Genomic DNA, 9661 nt, shown 5'->3' on the forward strand with positions numbered 1-9661 from the left:
TCATAACCAACTTATGTATTAATAGAAATCACTTATGGCCTTATTTCTTACAAGTCAACATTATTTCAAATTTTTTTCAAATGTGCGAAAACACGGGACATAACAATCTGAATATTGGAATTTAACTAGAACACACTAACTGGTTATCCCGATTTCCTTATAGTTATAATATCCATACTGATCATTCCTTCGTTTCTCAACGACATATCTATATGTTCCTTGGTCTTTCTGGCTTTCTATTTATTTATTAGTGGACTATGAACTCTGCAATATTTCTTCTTTTGATCCATCAAGGTCATGATACATCTTTATTACCTCTGAATAGATCATCTACCTTTGCTACATTTGATATAGGCTACTGAGATACTCTTTTTTTACTACCCTTTCAAGCTTTGGTTTTTAGAGATATGCCATATCTAGAATACTACATCTTTACTCAAGTTTTTCGGCTTATATCATATTATTTTCCATTGCTATCCTCAACTACGCTACGCTTCACCAGTTGAAACCCTATAATAATCTTGACAAACTTCTCATATACTTGTATCATCTTTGGGATACATAATTCTATACCATTTTGTTACCTCCTAGAATGAATGTATCCATCTTGGTGCTAGATTTATCCTTATTCTTATTAGTACACACTCTCAGCGAATTCGTAACTAATCTTAGTTGTGACTATTCATCGTCTGAATTTATCTACTCAGTTGCACATATTTGTAACGAGTCATATATTCTTGTAGACGTACTGATCCTGGATGGGCCTAAGCTTTCATCAAAAGGATCTTCATAGTTTTTCTACTGTTCTTCCAGGATTACCTTTCTCCTATTAGTCGTTTTCCCCATTTCATCACTGTGATGGTGTCGAACGCCAATTTTATTCTCAGAATCTGCCTGATTGTTAATGTTCCTTCTTCTCTTTACCACATAAACACTCGGTCTTTAGACAAACCTCTTTTAAAATACAAATTCGTCTCTTTAATGAAGGGTCCATCATACATCAACTCGCGACTTCCAACTCATTCATCTACCATCACATAACCAATTCCTTCAAAGCATAGTTCACATCCTTCATTAGCTATTCAGCCTTATGTTACTAACTCAATAATATTGTGTCAAGAGGATTTCTGAAAAAGAATCTTTCTGTACCTTAGTCCTAACTTTGTCTTATATCCATATATCCTTATACTCGTTCCTCCGTACAAAATCCTTGCCAATATACTTTATACGATAAAAAGCTTTTGTCGATATCTGGCTCTTCTAGTAACGTACATCGTTCTCTTACCTCTTCTACCCCTTTATACTCATAAATCATTAGCATATTAATACTCAAAGGTCACATTTATACATATACCTATCCCTTCCACCTCTTACTTCGAGAAGAAGTTACAAACCCCATCTGGTCATACTAACACCTTATTAATGAAACACTTTGAAAGGGTTAATCGACTCAAGTTTCGCCCAATCCGACCAGCAATATAAGGAGTAACATATAGCAATGTGGAACTGGGATCAATCAATGCATACGCATCATAAGGAAATACAGGCAATATACCTGTAACAACATTAAGGGAGGACTCAAGATCCTGTCGTCCAGCTAGTGCATAGATACGGTTCTGAGGACTGCTCAGGCTGGATGCTCCCCCTCTTTTTGCCTAGCTAGTCAAACTCATACCTCACGATCATTTAAAATTCCAATCGTAAAGCTCATATGCTCCTAATTTCCCTCGGCTATTCTGGTTTCTCATATTTTCGTACGTCTGAATCTGTAGGACTTCTTAACATACTTTCTATGTCCTAATTATGAGCCTCTGGAAATATAGACTTAACGAATGATATCCTCTCGAACACCTACTCATCTTTTCTTTTTATTCATAAGCCGACATCGCTCTCATTTTTCTATTGTCAGGTGACCTTCACCACATCTGTCTTAAAAATCAAGGTAAGCCTTCTTATCAGGATCACACCTGTCCTTTTTACTGAGGCATGGTCTTTCGTCACATATCTTGTAAAAATCAATTTGAAATTCTAATGGAAACCCACTTAAAACACTGTAATGCATTCCCCCTACGGTCGGAAAAGTCCTTTACTCTCCTGGTTGGATAAATGCTATCGTAACCTTTGGAACTCCCAATATCAAGAAAATTATCATAACCACAAGTCAACATATTGATATGCCGCGGATTTATGGCACATTCCACGTTTTTTTACTATGAATTTTGGTTGTTTTCAAGTAAGTCTGGTTCTTGTTAATATGTTTTGTTGTGTTTTAGGAAAACAATGGCCCAAAAGCAAGAAAAACAAACAACAAAGGAAAAATTGGCCAGAAATGAAAAATCGACGTCCCGTCGATCAACCGACGGACCGTCCTTCGAAGCGTCGATAAGCTCAATTTTCCAGTGATGACATTAGTTGAAGAAGACAAAGGACGGAGACATCGACGAAGCGTCGAACTGATCGACGCTTCGTCATTTGTGTCATCAATCAAGATCTGTCAACAAGAAGAGAGAAAGACGGAATACTCGAAGGAGCGTCGAACTGGTCGACGGAACCGTCGAATGGATCACATTGCTGAAGATACAAAGGACGGAGGAATCGACGGATCGTCGAACGATCGACGGTCCGTCGATCTTGCTATCGGGGGCAATTTTGTCAGTCGCTGCTGTGCATTTTTTGCAGCCTATTTAAAGAACATTTTAGGTTATTTTTAGCAGCCAATTTTCATTTTATGCACGTGAACAAAGTTCCATTGGTGGGTGAGCATTGATTACTCCACTTTTGGAGCTTAGTGAAGACAACAAGATTCCATTTTTCATCATCTTTATCACACTTTGTAAGCTTTATGTCTCATTTATTGCTTACTACTTTTGAGACCATCATGTGTGAGTAGTTTCTTTAATCAAAGTTGTGGACCCAAATGATGGATGTTATGTAATGGGTGTCTAACATTGTATATATATATATATATATATATATATATATATATATATATATATAATGGGTTGTGATGTGTTTTATTATTTCTCGCATTCATTGTTCGTTAGTGGTTGCAAACACTTGCTTATGCACAAACCCTAGTTTATTTGGAAAGATGAACTAGGGTGTGATTTGAAATAATATAACAAGGACTCGGGGTGCTAACCCTCGTTTAATGAACTCACTTAGGGATAAGATGAATTCTAATTGGCATATTTAATCGATCTTACTTACAACCTTTCTACATTTGGGAAAATCATGAAAAGAAATACTTTCTAACTATTGGAAAATATTAGAAAGTGCATTAGAGATTAAGTGCATACAAAATCCCGACCCATTAGAAATATATCATATTGATACCCATAGCATAACATCTAATCACCGCGGGGACACAACTTTGGTTCTCCCAATCCAAACAAATTCTAAATACTTCAAAATAGCGAATACAAACCAAATCTTTCCTCTATACTATTCGGAATAAGATTAAAGTTTCTAGAGATTAGTTACATAAATAATTAGTACCTTTTTCTCTCCATATTCCCTGTGGGATTCGACCCCAACCTTGTCGGGGTTACTATATTTGACAACGTCCGCTTTACGCCATTAAAAGGTGTAATTTGAGCATATCAAATTTTGACACCGTTGCTGGGGAATACGGTTTTGAAATTACTGATTGTTGTGTACTCTTCTTTAAAACTTTTTCTATTCCATCACACCTTGTTTGCTGTTGTGGTGAACCAGGTGAACATGGCAGGAAGACAGAATTGAAATCAAGGAAACCAAGGTGGACTCCAAGTGAACCCACCTGCACCAGAAGAGGATGAGAATGAGAATATATTTGCGGAATTCATCAATGAAGCTGATTATGCTTCTGCTGTGGTCCCTCCTAGGACTAGAAATGCTACTTTCAAAATTGATAGTTCTATCTATCAGCTGTTGAAACTTGAAGGTTATTTCCGAAATTCTTCGGAGGATTGTCCACTCCGATATTTGAAGAACTTCCTGCATGTGTGTGCTCAACAATCCCAAGGTGTTGTTTCTGCTGATGCAATTCGGTTACGGGTCTTTAAATATTCCTTGGCTGGCCAAGCAAGGGAATGGTATGAAAAGATCCCCAGCAATTCTATTCACACCTGGAGCGAGTTAGCCAATACATTTTTGAAGAAGTGGTTCCCACCAAGCAAAAAGGCTGAACTTCGGGAAAAGATCTTTGCATTCAAACAACTTCCGGGGGAAAAATTATATTCGGCATGGGAGCGTTTCAAGTACTATCTAGCTCAATCTCCAACTCATGGGTTTCCGGATGCTATTCTCACCGAGAAGTTCTACAAGGGATTAGGTACAATGAATCAAATTGTTGTCAACACTGCAGCTGGGAAATGCTTCATGGACAAATCATTTGTTAGCATCACCAGGTTTCTCGATAAGCTCACCACCCACAATCAAGCTTGGCACTCAAATGATACTGAAATCTTTTCATATAGTAGTCCCTCTGTTGCCGCGGTGGCCAAAGAAAATCATGAGCGAGATCATACTTTTGCTCAATTGCAAACCACCGTGGATTTGCTGTCAAAGAGGCTTGTGGAGAAAAAAGCTAAAAGTGTGAATGTTGTCGAAGAGATGCCATCTCATGGTCCCGGAATGTACCAAGTCTCGGAGGAAACTTATCTAGAGGGGCAGCCACAATGTGAGGATGCTAATTATATCGATAACTCTCAAGGGGGTTATCAAAAGCAATGGAGAACCCAACAACAAAGCAATCAATATGGCCGAAATGAATATGGTGGTTCGGACAGGAGGGATTACAACAACAACAATTATGGTAATCGAAATTCCAATGCCTATGTTCCACCAAAGGGCTGTTCTTCTAACTCTCAAAATTGGCGAGAGGGTCCTTCCAATGATCAAAGGACCTCTCGAATGGAATCTATGCTTGAAAAGATATTGGACAACCAACATAAGAGTGACAAAAAGATGGAAAATCTGACCGAAGTGGTAGGATATCACACCGCTTCGATTCAAAAACTTGAGTCACAAATGTGAGATCTTTCTCGTGAACAACATCCACCACAAAGAGGGGGCCTTCCTAGCGACACAATTCCGAACCCAAAGGGTAGTGGAGGTGATCACATTGCCTCATGCAAAGATATTTCTACTATAAGTGGAAATATCCTTAATGCGGTGAATTAGAGAGTGGTTGAACCTATCATTGTCGAGCCGATTGTTGATGAGGTTATTGAGGAATAAATTGAAGAAGAACTGGAGGCACCAATTGAAGTGCCTATTATTGTTGAAAAAGAGAAGGAGGCACACCCTATTGTTCTCGAGGGTGATGAGGAGCCAAATGTTGAAAAAGCTACCGGTGGTAGCACCCAAAAGGGCAAGGTCACGGGGGAAATTAAACCCTTGACTCAAACATATAAATCTCCTCCCCCGTTCCCACAAAGATTGATGAAAAGAACGGAAGATGCCAAGTGACAACGCTTCTACGACCAATTGAAAGGGTTGTCAATGAATATCCCATTTCTTGATGCATTCCAAAAAATGTCGGGATTTGCTAAATACTTGAAAGATTTGTTGACGAACAAAAGACCAATCAAGCATGATACGGTGGGAGTCACCCACCGTGTGAGCGCTATTATTTCGTCATCAAAGGTTGAGAAGAAGGGAGATCTTGGGGCTTTCACTATCCCTTGCACCATCGGTCATCATGATTTTGCTCGTGCTTTATGTGACAATGGGGATAGTATTAATTTGATGCCACTAGCCATCTATAAGCAAGCCGGTTTGGGAACACCTAGACCAACGAGCATACATCTCCAAATGGCCGATAGAACCATTAAAAGACCAGTAGGGGTTGTTGATGACGCCCTTGTTAGAGTGGGGGAATTCTTATTACCGGAAGATTTTATCATCCTTGATTGTGCGGTTGACAAAGAAGTCCCAATTATCTTGGGAAGGCCATTTCTTGCCACCGGGAGAGCTCTAATGGACTTGGAAAAGAATGAAATAAAATTCCAGGTCAATGATGAAGAGGTAACTTTCCAAGCTAGCAAGGGGTTAAAATTTCCTAGTGCTTATGAGAGCATTTCGGTCATTGATTCTTTCGATGTGGTAGACGAAGCGGTGGATCATAAGTTAGAGGAGGAGCACTTTGACGAAAAACTTTTGGCAATTTTGGTGAACTTCGAGGCGGATGACATGAAGGGGTATATTGAAACGGTTAATTCTCTTATTGGTCGGGGTTCGTACTCTTATGAGCCAAAGAAATTATCTCTTGGTCTTGATAAAAGAATCACTCCTCCAGCTAAGCCTTCGATTATTGAGCCTCCAAAACTTGAGCTCAAGCTACTTCCCTCTCATTTGAAGCATGTTTTTCTTGGCCCAGATAATACTTTACCGGTTATTCTCTCATCTTTGTCAAATGAGGAACAAACTCAAAAGGTGCTTGAAGTGTTGCGGGCTTATCAAAGATCTATTGGGTGGACTATTGCGGATATTAGGGGGATTCCCTCCGGTATTTGTGAACATAGAATCGAACTTGAGGAGGATAGTTCATCAAGTGTAGAGCATCAAAGAAGGCTAAACCCTCCTATGCAAGAAGTGGTCAAGAAGGAGATAATCAAATGGTTAGATGCAGGTGTTGTATACCCAATTGCAAATAGTCCATGGGTTAGTCCGGTGTAATGTGTGCCAGAGAAGGGGGGCATCACTGTTGTCCCTAATTCCAAGAATGAGTTGATTCCTACAAGGACAGTTACCGGATGGAGAGTGTGTATGGACTATCGAAAGCTCAACACCGCGACTTGTAAAGACCACTTCCCTATGCCTTTTATTGATTAAATGCTTGATCGGCTAGCCGGAAGAGCTTATTATTGCTTTTTGGATGGCTATTCGGGGTACAACCAAATTAACATGACATTAGAAGACCAGGAGAAAACCACTTTCACTTGTCCTTATGGCACTTTTGCTTTCAACCGCATGCTTTTTGGCTTATGCAATGCCCCGGCTACTTTCCAACGGTGTATGATGTCTATTTTCTTGAATATGGTGGAAGATTTCTTGGAAGTCTTCATGGATGACTTTTCAGTTGTTGGTGACTCTTTTAACGAATGTCTTGCCAATCTCGGTAAGGTATTGAAGCGGTGTAAAGAAACCAACCTTGTACTTAATTGGGAGAAATGTAATTTCATGGTGAAGGAAGGGATTGTCCTTGGCCATAGGATTTCCGAGAAGGGTATTAAGGTAGACCAAGCAAAAGTTGATGTTATATCCAAGCTCCCTCCACCAATCTCTGTCAAAGGAGTTCCTAGATTCTTGGGACATGCCAGCTTCTATCGGCGGTTCATCAAAGATTTCTCCAGGATCGCCAACCCGATGTGTAAGCTTCTTGAAAAAGAAGCTAAGCTTGCGTTTCATGAGAAGTGCCTTAAGTCATTTAATGAGTTGAAGGAAATGCTCACCTCTACTCCAATTATTGTATCTCCGTATTGGTCATTTCCATTTGAGCTCATGTGTGATGCGAGCGGATTTGCTATTGGTGCGGTGCTTGGGCAAAGGCACAACAAATCATGCACCCAATTTATTATGCTAGCAAGACTCTCAATGGAGCTCAAATGAATTATACCGTCACCGAGAAAGAGCTTCTAGCCATTGTCTACGCGTTTGAGAAGTTCCGAGCCTATCTACTTGGATCCAAAGTGGTTGTTCATACGGATCATGTGGCCTTGAGATATTTGATGACAAAGAAAGATGCAAAGCCGCGGTTGATTCGTTGGGTGTTGTTGCAAGAGTTTGACTTTGAAGTCAAAGATCGAAAAGGTTGTGAAAACCAAGTTGCGGATCATCTATCTAGACTTGAGGAAGCTGGGAGACCGAGTGGAAATCTTGAGTTAAATGGTGATTTCCCCAATGAGAAACTCTTGGCTGAATCTTGTAAGGTTGCCCCTTGGTATGCAGATATCACCAACTTCTTGGTAACGGGTCTTATCCCCGACGACATCAAGGCTTATCAAAAGAAGAAATTTTTTAGAGATAGTCGTCAATACTATTGGGATAAGCCCTATTAATTCCGCACTTGTGCCGACAACATCATTCGGCGATGTGTGACCGAATCTGAGGCCATGGAAATCTTGAAAGCTTGCCATAATCTCCCATGGGGGGGGGGGGGGGGGTCATCACTGTGGGAACCGCACAGCAGCTAAAGTGCTTGAATGTGGATATTATTGGCCCACCCTTTATCATGATGCAAATTTTATAGTGAAATCTTGTGACCAATGTCAACGCCAAGGGTCAATTGGGAGGAAGCACGAAATGCCAATGAATTTTGTCATGGAGGTTGAGCTATTTGATGTGTGGGGCATCGACTTTATGGGCCCATTTGTGAGTTCTCGTAGTATGCGATACATCTTTGTTGCGGTTTACTTTGTGTCCAAGTGGGTCGAAGCTGTAGTGTCACCAAATTTCTCAAAAGAAACATATTCACAAAGTTTGGCACTCCAAGGGCAATCATTAGTGATGGTGGCACTCACTTTTGCAACAAGAAATTCGCTAATCTCATGGAGAAATATGGAGTGAAAGACAGGGTGGTAACTCCTTACCATCCCAAAACTAGTGGGCAAGTCGAAATCTCCAATCGAGAGATTTGAAGACCGAGCTTGACCAGCTCCGAACTGAAATTACGGCCCTTCGGACAAGAGAGCAGGTTATTGTGGATGACCCGACACCACCTGTGTCACGACCCAACCCCGTAGGCCGTGACTAGTGCCCGAACTGGGCACCCGAACACACTCATCAATTCTGAATCACATACAAATAGCGTATACGGGCACAAATATCACGCGCTGCCACAAATCATATCAAACTGTCTCAGACACATTTCAAACACAACCATATAATATATATATATATATATATATCAGAAGCCGACAAGGATATCAAATGGCACAACGGCCCAAAACATATACAAATGCACGCCGACAAGGCTGCCATGGGGAGTGGGATCATACAAACACACCTGTACAGAAGTAGGCACAACCCACATATACGTCTACAGACCTCTAAACAGACCAACCGAAACATATGGCGGGACAGGGCCCCGCCGTACCCCTGAACAAATATACGCATATGCAACGAACAAAGATATATACCAAAATTGTTATATCCCGCATTTTTGTGCAATCGGAAAATTCAAGACAATCGCGGGAAGACAACAAGCAAGGCCTTATTTTTTGTTTTGTTTGGCATATGAGTTGCTTATGAAAAGTTTAGGAGTGGAAATGATAAGAAAGACTAGGGGCGAAAAGGTAAATTCGCAATATGACTCGTGGAATTATGGAGGGAGACGAAGGGCAAATTTGGAAATTGGAAAAAAATTAAAATTTGTCATGGAGTACAAAAAAAAATGGGCTTGATTTTTTTTTGGGCCAAGGTTGGCTATCCATCCTTCTTGATGGGCCAAGCCCATGTTGGATTAAAAATCCATAGGAATAAAAGAAGACCAAGTCTTCTAAATTTTCCCACAATCCTCTAGAACCTCCAAGAACATAAGAAAACAAAGAAGAGAGAAGAGAAACCTAAGGGCCATTTTCGGCCACCACAAAACCTTGGAAGATTTTCATCAAAAATTATTCCTTCCTAGCCAAGCAACTAATTAAAGGGTCCTTAGCAAGGTGGAGTGTTCATT

At 40.3% G+C, this 9661-nt stretch overlaps 1 non-coding gene across 1 annotated transcript; it reads right to left on the reverse strand.

The window, feature by feature from the left end:
• Window positions 1-4168: 4168 nt before the first annotated feature.
• Window positions 4169-4274, reverse strand: LOC132600988 (small nucleolar RNA R71). Its single transcript, XR_009567442.1, has one exon. It is a non-coding gene; the product is annotated as a small nucleolar RNA R71 (small nucleolar RNA).
• Window positions 4275-9661: the final 5387 nt, after the last annotated feature.

This window comes from Lycium barbarum, chromosome 6 (assembly GCF_019175385.1).
Source record: "Lycium barbarum isolate Lr01 chromosome 6, ASM1917538v2, whole genome shotgun sequence".
In the NCBI taxonomy this organism is placed as follows: domain Eukaryota; kingdom Viridiplantae; phylum Streptophyta; class Magnoliopsida; order Solanales; family Solanaceae; genus Lycium; species Lycium barbarum.